This window comes from Lithobates pipiens, unplaced genomic scaffold, assembly GCF_037356315.1.
Source record: "Lithobates pipiens isolate NorthernLeopardFrog02 unplaced genomic scaffold, aLitPip1_a1.2 Scaffold_13, whole genome shotgun sequence".
In the NCBI taxonomy this organism is placed as follows: Eukaryota; Metazoa; Chordata; class Amphibia; order Anura; family Ranidae; genus Lithobates; species Lithobates pipiens.
In genome coordinates this window covers 9442819-9456051 of record NW_027507718.1, presented here as the reverse complement: position 1 = coordinate 9456051, position 13233 = coordinate 9442819, and positions in this window count along the sequence as shown.

Sequence of the window (13233 nt, the reverse complement as noted above, 5' to 3'; positions counted from 1 at the left end):
CTGGGAGCCTATAGCTCCCGGTGCCCCAGCAAAGCCAGCGAGACCTGGAAGTCAGGTGTTAAGGAAATAATCAATAGCTATGTTCGATCTTTGACTGATGGTGAACAGAGAAACGGCAGACAGAGATCAGTGTGTCAACAGATTCTGATCTGCTTTATCGATTCTTTAATTCTTTCTTTTATACAGGTAAAAAGGGCTGTGCATGTTTATTAATAATTTTAGAATTGGGAGTATACATATGTTGACAGTTATATATCTGGCGGTATACACTTTGATAATAATTATACATTTGGGCGTACATACCGTAATTAGTCCCTTCAGCCCAGGAAGCATTTACCACCTTAATGACCAGACCCTTTTTTGCAATACGGTACTGTGTTACTTTAACTGACAATTGCGTGGTCGTGCAATGATATACCCAAATAAAATGAATGTCCTTCTTTCACACAAATAGAGCTTTCTTTTGGTGGTATTTGATCACCTCTGCAGTTTTTATTTTTTGCACTATAAACAAGAAAAGGCCGATAATTAAAAAAATAATAATAATAATAATTTTTACTTTCTGCTATGAAAAAAAATTGTATTCATCAGTTTAGGCCAATATGTATTCTTCTACATATTTTTGCTAACAAAATCACAATAAGCATATATTGATTGGTTTGCGCAAAAGTTATAGAGTTTACAAAATATGGGATAGATTTATGGACTTTTGATGTTTTTATTGTTTTTACTTGTAATGGCAGCGGTCTGAGATTTTTAGTGGGACTTCGACATTGCTGCAGACAAATCTGACCCTAAGTGACACTTTTTGGGGACACCAATACAGTGATCAGTGGTAAAAAAATGCACTGATTACTATATAAATGACATTGGCATGGAAGGGGTTAAATGCAGGGGCAATCAAAGGATTCACTGTGTTCCTTCAGTGTGTTTCTAACTGTGTGGGGGAAGTGCAATTTACAATTTACACACATATATATATATATATATATATATATATATATATATATATATATATAATATTTATAAATATACAATTTAAGTCAAAAACACATTTGATTAATCTTTTAGCATTTCTCAAATAGTGCATATTTAATTTAGCTGATGTAAGAAAACAGAATAAACTATCATGTTTGATCTAAAGGGGCTTGTTGTGTACTTGTAACTCTATTTGTGACATATTTATTGTGCTAGTTTGCAAAAATCATGTTTCATTAGAATGAAAGGGTTTCTAGGCCCTTTGTCAAGCATATACCTATATTATCATTGCATATACATTATCTCACGAAACTGAGTACACCCCTCACATTTATGTAAATATATTATCTTTTTATGTGACAACACTGAAGAAATGACACTTTGTAACAATGTAAAATAGTGAGTGTACAGCTTGTATAACAGTGTAAATTTGCTGTCCCCTCAAAATAACTCAACACACAGCCATTAATGTCTAAACCGCTGGCAACAAAAGTGAGTACACCCCTAAGTGAAAATGTCCAAATTGGGCCCGATTGGCCAGTTCCCCTCTCAGATGTCATGTGACTCGTTAGTGTTACAAGGTCTCAGGTGTGTTAAATGTGGTGTTATTGCTCTCACTCTCTTACTGGTCACTGGAAGTTCAATATGGCAGCTAATGGCAAAGAACTCTCTGAGGATCTGAAAAAAAGAATTGTTGCTCTACATAAAGATGGCCTAGGCCAGTGATGATGAACCTTGGCACCCCAGATGTTTTCGAACTACATTTCCCATGATGCTCATGCACTCTGCAGTGTAGTCAAGCATCATGGGAAATGTAGTTCCAAAACATCTGGGGTGCCAAGGTTCGCCATCACTGGCCTAGGCTATAAGAAGATTGCCAAGACCCTGAAACTTCAGCATGGTGGCCAAGACCATATTTAACAGGACAGGTCTCACTCAGAATAGGCCTCTCCATGGTCGACCAAAGAAGTTTAGTGCACATGCTCAGTGTCATATCCAGAGGTTGTCTGTTATACAAGCTGTACACTCACTGCTTTACATTGTAGCAAAGTGTAATTTTTGTCAGTGTCGTCACATGAAAAGATATAATAAAATATTTATAAAAATATAAGGGGTGTACTCAATTTTGTGAGATACTGTATATGCTGTATATAAATATATAATAGTTTTGGTGACGCCAATATCGTTTTCTGCCATCACAATCCTTCTCAACATCGTAACTGTATTTAAATTTACTTCTGTGTTTTCCATCACCATTTTTAAATGTAACTTTGTAGAAAACATATACTCGTCTGAAATTGCTTAAAAATGTGTCTTTTTGAAATAAACATAATGTAAATGAAATGTCAAGCAGAGAAATTAATAAATGCTGATTTGAATCTATAAACTGGGATTTGTTTACTTTGCATTACTGACCCCTACCTACATTCCTACATTCCACCACCTGCTGGGATGTTTGCCAGGACGTGTTTCATTACAGAAACACCATCATTCTGATCTCCAGAGACACCATTTTCTTCATCAGTTTAAAGGACTCCTTCAATGTTATCAATGTACTCTTTGCAGGTAAAATCTGGCATTGTGGTTCCAGATAATGAAGGAGCAAGGGGAAGACATATCAGGGGATTAACTCCCTTGTGTGGCAAGGGGCTCAAATTGATTCATATTTTTCGTTTCCTATAGGTACCACAGGGCTATGGCTATGCTGCTGTGCAATTTCACTGCAGTGTGAACAACATTGCCATCAAAATACAAGAAGAAGAAAAATAACGGGTCTAGTGATTTTTATTTTTCCAATAGATACACTTTAAATTTAGCGTTATTTCGATTTTAATCCACCGTTTCTATATTTGATATTGTAGCCCTGTGATCTTTATAATTCTGCGTACACACGACCTGACTTGGTCCGGCGGACAATCCGTCGGACTTTCAAACAAACGGACTTGGCCACACACAATCACTCCAAAAGTCCGGCAGTTTCGAACGTGATGACGTAGAATAAGGAAGTTCATAGCCAGTAGCCAATAGCTGCCCCAGCGTCGGTTTTAGTCCGTAGGACTAGCACACAGATGAACGGATTGTCCACTAAAAGCCGAGCCGACAAATTTGAAGCCAGTCTTATTTCTAGGTCCGCCGGACTCTTGGGAAGAAAAACTTCGCTGGAGCCCACACACGATCGAATTGTCCGAAGGACTCTGGTCTGCCGGAAAGTCCGATCGTGTGTACGCGGCATTAGACTTTTTTACATTTATTCTACTCAATCCTGACCCAGAGAAAAATAATGTATGAAATGGAACACAACAGTTTGCTTAAAGGGTTGTTGTTCTTAACTGTTGTGAGAAGCAGTCTTCTGAAATGTCAAAAAATTTATAGTAGACTGTTTCCACCACCCCACCTTATTATGTACGCCAGAGCAGACAAATCTCACCCAACTGAAAGTATCTCAACATATTTGGTCTGTGTAAAACAGTACAATGTATTAGATGTGTTTTGTGAGTTCGGGTCTCTCCACTCTTGTAATAAATGTTTTCGTTGTTTTCTCACCTGCCTTTTACAATCTATGAACCATTTATTGGTCTAGAAACTGTGTGCACAATTTCCTTTCACCTTTGTTCCATATATTCACATGTTACCAGATTTGTTTTAGATCTGCTAGAATGTGATGTGCTTGAACCACATTTGATTTCTTCATCGCAAGCAGTGCAAGTTAATCTAAGTTTAAAAAAGGAACAGTCTCTGATCTCTATAGCAAACAGTTAGAATATTCACTTCTTTTTAAAATCTGTGCTGCAGCAACAGTTGGGAGCTGAACTGGTTGATCAATACAAATAATTTATACATGATTGGCATGAGGCCAATAAAAATCCTACTAAATGTTTTATAAACTCATATTAGCTAGCTGCTTTATCTAGCTCTGGTTTGGGGGCCACAGAGATGGGACCACACTGTGGTGTTTTGGTATAACCTTGCTTTGATAAGGTAGAGGCTATTTTGTTCTCACAAAGAATTATAAAATGTTAATCCCGTCCCAGCTCATAGCAAGAAACTAAAGCAGAACTACTGCCCACAATAGGCAGTCCAGCCTCAACTTAAATACACTCGTTTTTTTCAAGAGCAGCTATTTTAACCGCATGCCGACCAGCCACCACAATTGTACTGCTGCAACATGGCTCCGCTGCGCGAATCGTCGTCATGTTACATCGGTAACATAGATGGCCACTAGGGGGTGCATGCAAACCCGCTGCTCGCCCCTCGGAGCTGATGCCAGTGCCTGGCAGTCCGGTGTGCTGCCACGATCGCTTGGGGCACACCGAGAACCGGGAGCTGTGTGTGTAAACACACAGTTTCCAGTTCTCTGAGGAGAGAACAGACAGATCGTCTGTACATACAGAGTATGACCAGATGATCTGTCATCTCCCCTGCACAGTACCCTCCCCCCTTCAGTTAGAACACATACTAGGACACACTTAACCCCTTCACTGCCCCCTAGTGGTTAACCTCTTAACTGCCAGTTACATTTTTACAGTAATCAATGCAATTTTATAGCATTGATCGCTGTAAAAATGCCAATGGTCCCAAAAATGTGTCAAAATTGTTCGATGTGTCCGCCATAATGTCGCAGTCCCGATAAAAATTGCAGATCGCTGCCATTACTAGTAAAAAAAAAAATGAATAACAAAAAAGCCATAAAACTATCCCCTATATGGTAGACAGTATAACTTTTGCGCAAAACAATCAATATACGCTTATTGCAATTGTTTTTACCAAAAATATGTAGAATATGTATTGGCCTAAACTGAGGAAAAAAATGTTTTTTATATATATTCTTTGGAGATATTTATTATAGCAAAAAGTAAAAAAAAATGTAAAACGCAGAGGCGATCAAATACCACCAAAAGAAAGCTCTATTTGTGAGAAAAAAGGACATCTATTTTGTTTGGGTGCAGCGTTGCACGACCGCGCAATTGTCAGTTAAATCGACACAGTGCCAAATCGCAAAAACTGCTCTGGTCAGGAAGGGGGTAAAATCGTCTGGGGCTGAAGTGGTTAATGATGCTTAAAGTGCAAAACTAAAGGAAAAAAATTTGGCAAATCACATTTAAAATGACTCGTGTTTGCAATTGCCTATTGAAAAAAATATAGAAAAAAATGGCATGGGCCCCCCCCCCCCCCCCAAATATCAGAGTAAGCAGCCTGGCAGGTCAAGAAAAGGGGGGGGTGAACGAGCGCCCCCACCCTAAATCATACCAGGCCAAGTGTCCTCAACATGGGGGGGTGCACCCCACTCCAAAGCTCCTTGTCCCCATGTTGATGGGGACAAAGGCCTCATCCCCGCAACCCTATCTGGTGGTTGTAGAAGATTCCGCCCCCCTCCCCCATGTGAATGACTATGTGGTGCATAGTACCCCTACCCATTCACCAAAAAAGGGTCAAAAAGCACAGAGACAGTTTTTGGCAATTCCTATATACTCCTATAAAAAAACAGGGTGTCCCCCGATGTAAATCCATCGTCAATCATGCTGCCCGCTGCACCTGGAAAAGAAAAAAAATTAGGGATGCCAAGAAGGACCTTTATCTGTCCTTAATTCCAATATTGTAAATGTAAATCCTACACACACAATGTTCCATTTCCATTTCAAAATACTTTGCAATTCAGAAAGTACCAGCGACCAAAGAATTTAAAGTTTTGAAGGCTCCTATATCTTTGATTTCCCATGACTAAAGAAATTCAGTGGTCTGGTACATTGAAGGCTCATATATCCTTGATTTTCTGGTGAGTGCATCCCCTTGGGGGGTTCGTTTTTGGAGAGCACATAAGGTGGAGAAACGCCAGGTGGAAAGTGGCTTTGATCTCTTTTCTTTTCTTCACGTGTTGGACTCTATCACCATTCTTTCAAGAGCACATATGAACAAACATCTGAATAAGATTTTGCATATTGAGCGCTGCTATATATATATTTGAATTGTGGACTTTTTGAAGTTTTATCTATACATTTTCTTATGTATATATTCTATATGAAGATTTTTATTTTTTGCGCTGTAGACAAAAAAACTGACAATTTTGGAAAAAAATAATAATTTTTTAACTGTCTGCTATAATACATATCCCAAAAATTTTTTTTTGCAGCGGACAAATCTGACCCCAAATGACACTTTTTGGGGACCAGGGACATTATTACATTGATCAGTGCTATAAATATGCACTAATCACATGCACTGTAAAAATTACACTGACAGGGAAGGGGGTCAACACTATGGGGCGATCAAGGGGTTAAGTGTGTTCTAACTGTATGGGGGATGGGCTACCAGGGCCATGACAGAGATTGCTGTTCCTGATCTCTGGAAACAGAAGATCTCTGACGTGTCATCTGGCAGAACAGGGAATCGCTTTGTTTACATAGTCAGTTCCACTTTATGCCTCTGTAAACCGCGATCGTGGGTCATCAGCAGACATAGAGCCTGCGGGACCCGTAAAGCACAGACCTGCAGTGCGTGTTGCGTGGCACGGGGTGGCACGCCCGCTATCTCCCATGCAAAGGCCGACATACACCTACGGTGGTTTCCATAGGAGAGCCGACCTGCCACAGTATAATGATGGCGGCTGGTCGGGAAGCAGTTAAACAGTAGCGCGGTTTGGCTGCAGGTGGTTGCGGGTGCGGCCACCCGCTATAGTGTGAGCCAGGCCTAAGATGATGATTGATGTAGCGTTTAATTTCTAACTTAAATACATCTGTCCTGAGGTCAGGCATGCAGACAGGAGAGTGTGCTTAGCTGAGGAAGCCCTTCCTACCCTCCTCCAGATGAAAGAATAAAGAAATGTCCATGAAGACTCTTGGGATGTATGACATCATTTTGGCCAAGACCAAAAAGCAACTGAAGAAATGTAAAAAAAAAAAAAAAAAGGTTAAAACAAGGAAATATCCTATCTACTAAGACTAGTAGTTTAAGGATTAAAAACAGGTAATGTTGATTGAGAGAGTTTAGTCCTGCTTTAATGTTAATTAAATCTAGCAGACAAAAGTAAGTAAAGCTTGTAAATTGGAGAAAATTCTGGCAAAAAGGGTCTATGTAAGCCACCCAGGATTTCCACTTATGGTTTACATAAGAAGTCATAAAAAATGTACATCATACATTAGCAATGGCAAAGAAAGCCATCATCTATGCCAGGATTGTATCAATACTTACTTAAAAACCCATTAGTTTTTCCTAATCTAGAAGTATTTCTAGTTAAATAGGAGTCATAGTGTAAAAATGCATACATTCAATGCAAATGCTAAATGTTACCTTAAGCACAGTTCATTTACAATGAGTGCCAACTGCTGTCTATTCCTGTGATTTGAACTTACATTATTTTCCTCCGTGCATTAATGCATTTAGTTATTAATGAAGCCGCACATTTCTTTTAAGCAGATCAAATGCATTTATCAAGGAAATAGAAAGAATAATTGATATTACATTATTCACTTTACATTAAAAGCAATCTTGGAACTGTCAAGATGTGTGGAGGACAAAGACGAAATGGCTTTGGAAAAATATCCCTCTTCTTGCTGTAAAAGAGGAAGTAGAGCCCAGCGGGGATAACATCAGAAATGCTACCTCAGACAAAGGATATTAGTTTTGCAGACAGAGACTGAGAAATAAGACGCCAAATACATACAAATCTATGTTCCATAGCTGGCCCAGTTAAAGGCTACCAGGAGGAAATGAAATCTTGCGCACTGGACAAGGAACAGACAGTCAGATATTTATTTCATTATTTTATTCACATAAAATAATGTAGAAAACAGTCTGCCAGGCTGAGATGGTTTATGATGTGGTGCAATGACTAAGTGTACTTTGTCTGCACATGTCATTTTTAATGATTCTAGGATTTGTCTGATAGTATATTTTAGTGAAATGCAAGTTTTCACAGCTTTGTCAGTCATGGGCAATTTGCATCTGCACACTCTGTGCAATGTAAACTAATTTAACAATTTATTGTACATAGGCCTTCACAAGTAGGTAAAGAAAATGCATTTCTATTATTAGAGCTAGGGCTAAAAATTATATTTTTTATCTGATTCTTCAATTTAGGCTGGATTCACACTTATGCATTTTTAGTGCTTTTTGCATTTTGCAGATTTGCACTACAGTCCATGTAACATGGTTTCCTATGGAACACGCTCTGTAGTGCAAATCTGCAAAATGCAAAAAGCACTAAAAATGCGTAGGTGTGAATCAGCCCTAAGTGAGTAAATACAGAGCCTTGCGAAAGTATTCACCTCCCTTGGCATTTTTCGTGTTTTGTTGCCTCACAACCTGGAATTAACATGGATAGTTTGGGGATTTGCATTATTTAATTTACAGAACATGCCCGCAACTTTGAAGATGTTTTTTTTTTTATTGTGAAGCAAACAACAAATAGGACAAAATAACAGAAAAAGTCAATGTGTATAACTATTCACCCCCCTAAAGTCAATACTTTGTAGAGACACCTTTTGCGGTGTTTGCGGTTTCACAGCTCCAAGTCACTTTGGATAAGTCTCACATCTTACCACTGGAATTTTTGCCCATTCCTCCTTGCAAAACTGCTCCAGCTCCTTCAAGTTGGATGGTTTGCCCTTGTGAACAGCAATCTTTAAGTCTGACCACATATTTTCTATTGGATTGGGGTCTGGGCTTTGACTAGGCCATTCCAACACATTTACATGTTTCCTCTTAAACCACTCAAGTGTTGCTTTAGCAGTGTGTTTGGGGTCATTGTCCTGCTGGAAGGTGAACCTCTGTCCTAGCCTCAATCACACACAGAATGGTACAGGTTTTGCTCAAGAATATTCTTGTATTTAGCACCATCCATCTTTCCCTCAACTCTGACCAGTTTCCTAATCTTGACTGCTGAAAAACATCTCCACAGCATGATGCTGCCACCACCATGTTTCACTGATGGTGCTCTTTGGGTGATGTTATATGTTGGGTTTGCACCAGACATAGCATTTTCTTTGATGACCAAAAAGTTTGATTTTAGTCTTATCAGACCAGAGCACCTTCCTCCATACATTTTGTAATACTCCCACATGCCTTTCGCAAACTGCCATAAAGCCCAACTCTATGGAGCGTACAGCTTATTGTTGTCCTATGTACAGATACTCCGTTCTCTGCTTTGGAACTCTGCAGCTACTCCAGGGTTACCTTAGATCTCTGTGCTGCCTGTCTGATTAATGCCCTCCTTGCCCAGTTTTGTGTGTGGTTGTCTCTTGGCAGGTTTGATGTTGTGCCATGTTCTTTCCATTTGGTTATGATAGATTTGATGGTGCTCCTAGGGATCATCAAAGATTTGGATATTTTTTTATAACCTAACCCTGACTTGTGCTTCTCAACAACATTGTCCCTTACTTGTTTGGAGAGTTCCTTGGTCTTCATGGCAGGGTTTGGTTAGTGGTGCCTCTTGTTTAGGTGTTGCAGCCTCTGGGGCCTTTCAAAAAGGTGTGTATATGTAATGACAGATCATGTGACACTTAGATTGCAAACAGGTGGACATCATTTCACTAATTATGTGACTTCTGAAGGTATTTGGTTGCACCAGAGCTTTTTATGGGCGTCCTAACAAAGGGGGTGAATACATACACACATGCCAATTATCAGTTTTTTATTTCTGAAAAATAGTTTTATGTATAGAGACAGCCCAATCTAGCAAAGAGACTTCCCCAGATCCAGCAGAGGGAAATCCCTCATATCCAGCAAAGAGACATCCCTCATATCCAGCAAAGAGACACCCCCATATCCAACAAAGAGACATCCCCCATATCCATCAAAGATACAGCCCCATATCCAGCAAAGAGACATCTCCATATTTAGCAAAGGGACAACCCCCATATCCAGCAAATAGACAACCCATATCCAGCAAAGATACAGCCCCATATCCAGCAAAGAGACATCCCCATATCCAGCAAATAGACAACCCATATCCAGCAAAGAGACATCCACATATACAGTAAAGGGGCATCCCCATATCCAGCAAGAGACATCTCCCAAATCCAGCAAAGAGACATGCCCCATATATTTAGCCAAGAGAAATGCCCATACATTTAGCAATGAGACATCCCCCATATATCCAGCAAAGAGACATGCCCCATATATCCAGCAAGGAGGCATCCCCCATATATTTAGCAAAGAGACATCTCCCATACACCCAGCAAAGAGATATCCCCTATATATCCAGCAAAGATACATCTTCCATATATCCAGCAATGAACCACGCCCATATATTTAGCAAAGAGACATGCCCCGTATGTCCATTAAAGAGACTCCCCCATATATCCAGCAAATAGACATCCCCATATATTTAGCAAAAAGAAATCCCTATATATATATATATATATATATATATATATATATATATATCAAAGATAGCAAGAGACATCCCCCATATATCTATAGTGCCGGCTCCTGAAGAGCATGCGCTATGTGTTTTGAAATTTAATGTTACGCCTGAACTGCAGTTTGGTTTGGGTATAAGTAAATAAGATAAAACAGCCTTTGCACTACTACCTAAAAGTGAAACCTACGAATATGGTAAAATAGTGATAAATCTCATTAAAAAAATTTATATATATGAGTAGCAGCAATGAATAAATGTACACGTGTAAATTGCAAACAAGGTGCTAGTGAATGCAGCTAGATCTATTAGTATTCACATAATACCAAAAATAAAATACAATCAATAATGATCCCGCGCAAGTGAAATGTGTAGAAATAAATAATGAATATATAAAGTGCAACTTGCTAGTAAAATAAAAATAATAATAATTATATTTAGAAAGCAGAAACCATAAATAAGTCCAAAAAATTAGTCTCTCAATATTATTCAACGGCACCAGAAGTGTTCAAATGAATTCTCATCAGCGAAACAGCAGGTGAAATATAGCACGGAAAGATATGGGCTCTCAGAACTCTCACCTCCACCCCTTGATAAAATAGCACATCAAGTACAGTTAATAGCCTCCGTTCTCTGTTTACAGTCTGGTGTTGGCTGCACTGATCCTCCTCAGCAAGTCTGTGTGTGCCAGGGTGGCAGGGATGAATGGCTCCCTGGTGGCCCAGTGTGGATGTCCATGATTTTCGAGTTATTAACAATTGAAGACCCCCTGGTGGTAAAGGAGAGAACGGAGGCTATTCACTGTACTTGATGTGCTATTTTATGTTTGTATGTGCTATTTTATGTTTAAGTATGTTTTGAAAGCACCAGGAAATATGGTGTAAGGGTGTCAAATCATATATTTGCTCTATGCCTATCCATTGTTTTAATTCTCTGTGTCTGAACCAACCTCTCATCATTTGCAGGTGGACAACTGATATATTGAGGGCCTCTGACTTTTGGTAATTAAGTTTCAAATTAGACAACCTACTGTGAGTTTGTTTGTATTTCAGCCATCAGATTGTCTTTTCCATGTCTATAGACAGAAACATTAAGCCCCATACACACTATCAGTTTTTCTGCTGAGTTTTTCCTTCATATTTACCAAAACGATATAATATGAGGTCAAATCGTTGGAGTTTCAATTTGTATGCAATCAGGCAGGCCATTGCACTACATGATTTTGGTCTGACCTTGGATGAAGGTCGGATGAAGTCACGTGTGCAGTGATGCAACAGGGAGGAGTCAGGTGTCATCACTTCCTGTCACAGACGAGACCAGGAAGTACTGTGTTCAGTGCTGTTTTACCTAAACTTTTGATATAAGCATATATATATATATATATATATATATATATATATATATATATATATATATATATTAAATTTGTTTTAAACTATTGCACAATGGGTATGCATTTCTTCTTCACATGCCTTCACCTCATCTGCTGAGTTTGAAGTTCCCCACTAGAGATCCGTTGTGTGCTGTGATGATCAGAGGAGATCGATCGACTGCTGGCTTACCATTGCCTTCAGATTACAGGCTCATTCTGACCTTAGGGGTCTCCTTTGGAGGCGAGAAGCTGGGGGAAATGTGTGACACTCCATGGATTGCTGCTGATTGGAATGGGGGAATCTGAAATCGATCACTTTCTACACATGCACTTTACGTCTTTTATATGAACTGTTTGATGAAAATTCAGTACATTCACGTTTGCACTTTACTGCACTGATTGGCCTTTGCACCTTTTCCTTTTTTTACATCAACTTGTATTATTGCACTTTAGACCTTCCTATTCCTATTGGATCCTTCTTGCACTTTATGTGAAGAGTTTGGCACTTTATGTGATTTTATGCAACTTTTTTTCACTTTATGTGATTTTTTTTGGTTAATTGTTCCGTTTTGTGATTGCTATCCACTCCCATGCATTTTATGTGATTGCTACCCACTCCTTGCACTTTGTGAAGACTTTGGCATTATATGCGTTTTTTTGCAATTTTTTTATTTTTTCACTTTATGCGATTATTGGTTAATTATTTTGCTATGTGATTGCTATCCACTCCTATGCATTTCTAGAGCTATATTGGTTACATTTGATTATTGGTTTCTTTTATCATATGGATTTAGTCAGTCTGGTGATTTTACACAGCTGATTCTTTTGTTTATTTATTTTATTCAGCTTGAACTCACTTTTCTTTACTGCAGTTAGCGCCACATATTTATTTTTATTTGATTGCTTCTTGTGTGGGAAACACTTTTTTTCATGTTTGGCAGCTTCTGTTGGTCTGCATGGATTTGCTTTAGCTGTTCACTTTGGTTTTGCGCATTAGTCTGCCTTTAGATTACAGGGATAAAGCTGCCAGACTCCTATAGTGTCACTAACACCAATGATCATATATATATATATATATATATATATATATATATATATATATATATATATATATATAATGGCACAGTACAATCAAATAAACACACCAATAATAGCAATCATAATGAAAATGTGTGTGTGTATATGTATAAAAATTAGGTCCAATATAAAAACTCCAGTGCAAAAAAACTGTGAATGTCAATAACAATAATGTGCAGTCCTTCTTCCATAAGATAGTGAGTGCTTGACAAACAGATCCCAGTGTCAGCAACCATACATTTGTGCTAAATCCCCAAAAAAGAACAAACTCTGCCACTATGTGCAATGGCCGCTCACCTCAATTCAAAAGGTAAGTGCTTCAAACTGCTGAAGCAATCTCCATAAGGCACATGTGTCAAACACAAGGCCCGCAGGCCAAATCCGGCCCTCCAGGCCATATCATGTGGCTCTCGCATCTCCCCCTTCATCTCCGCCCTCATCTTGTCTCAGC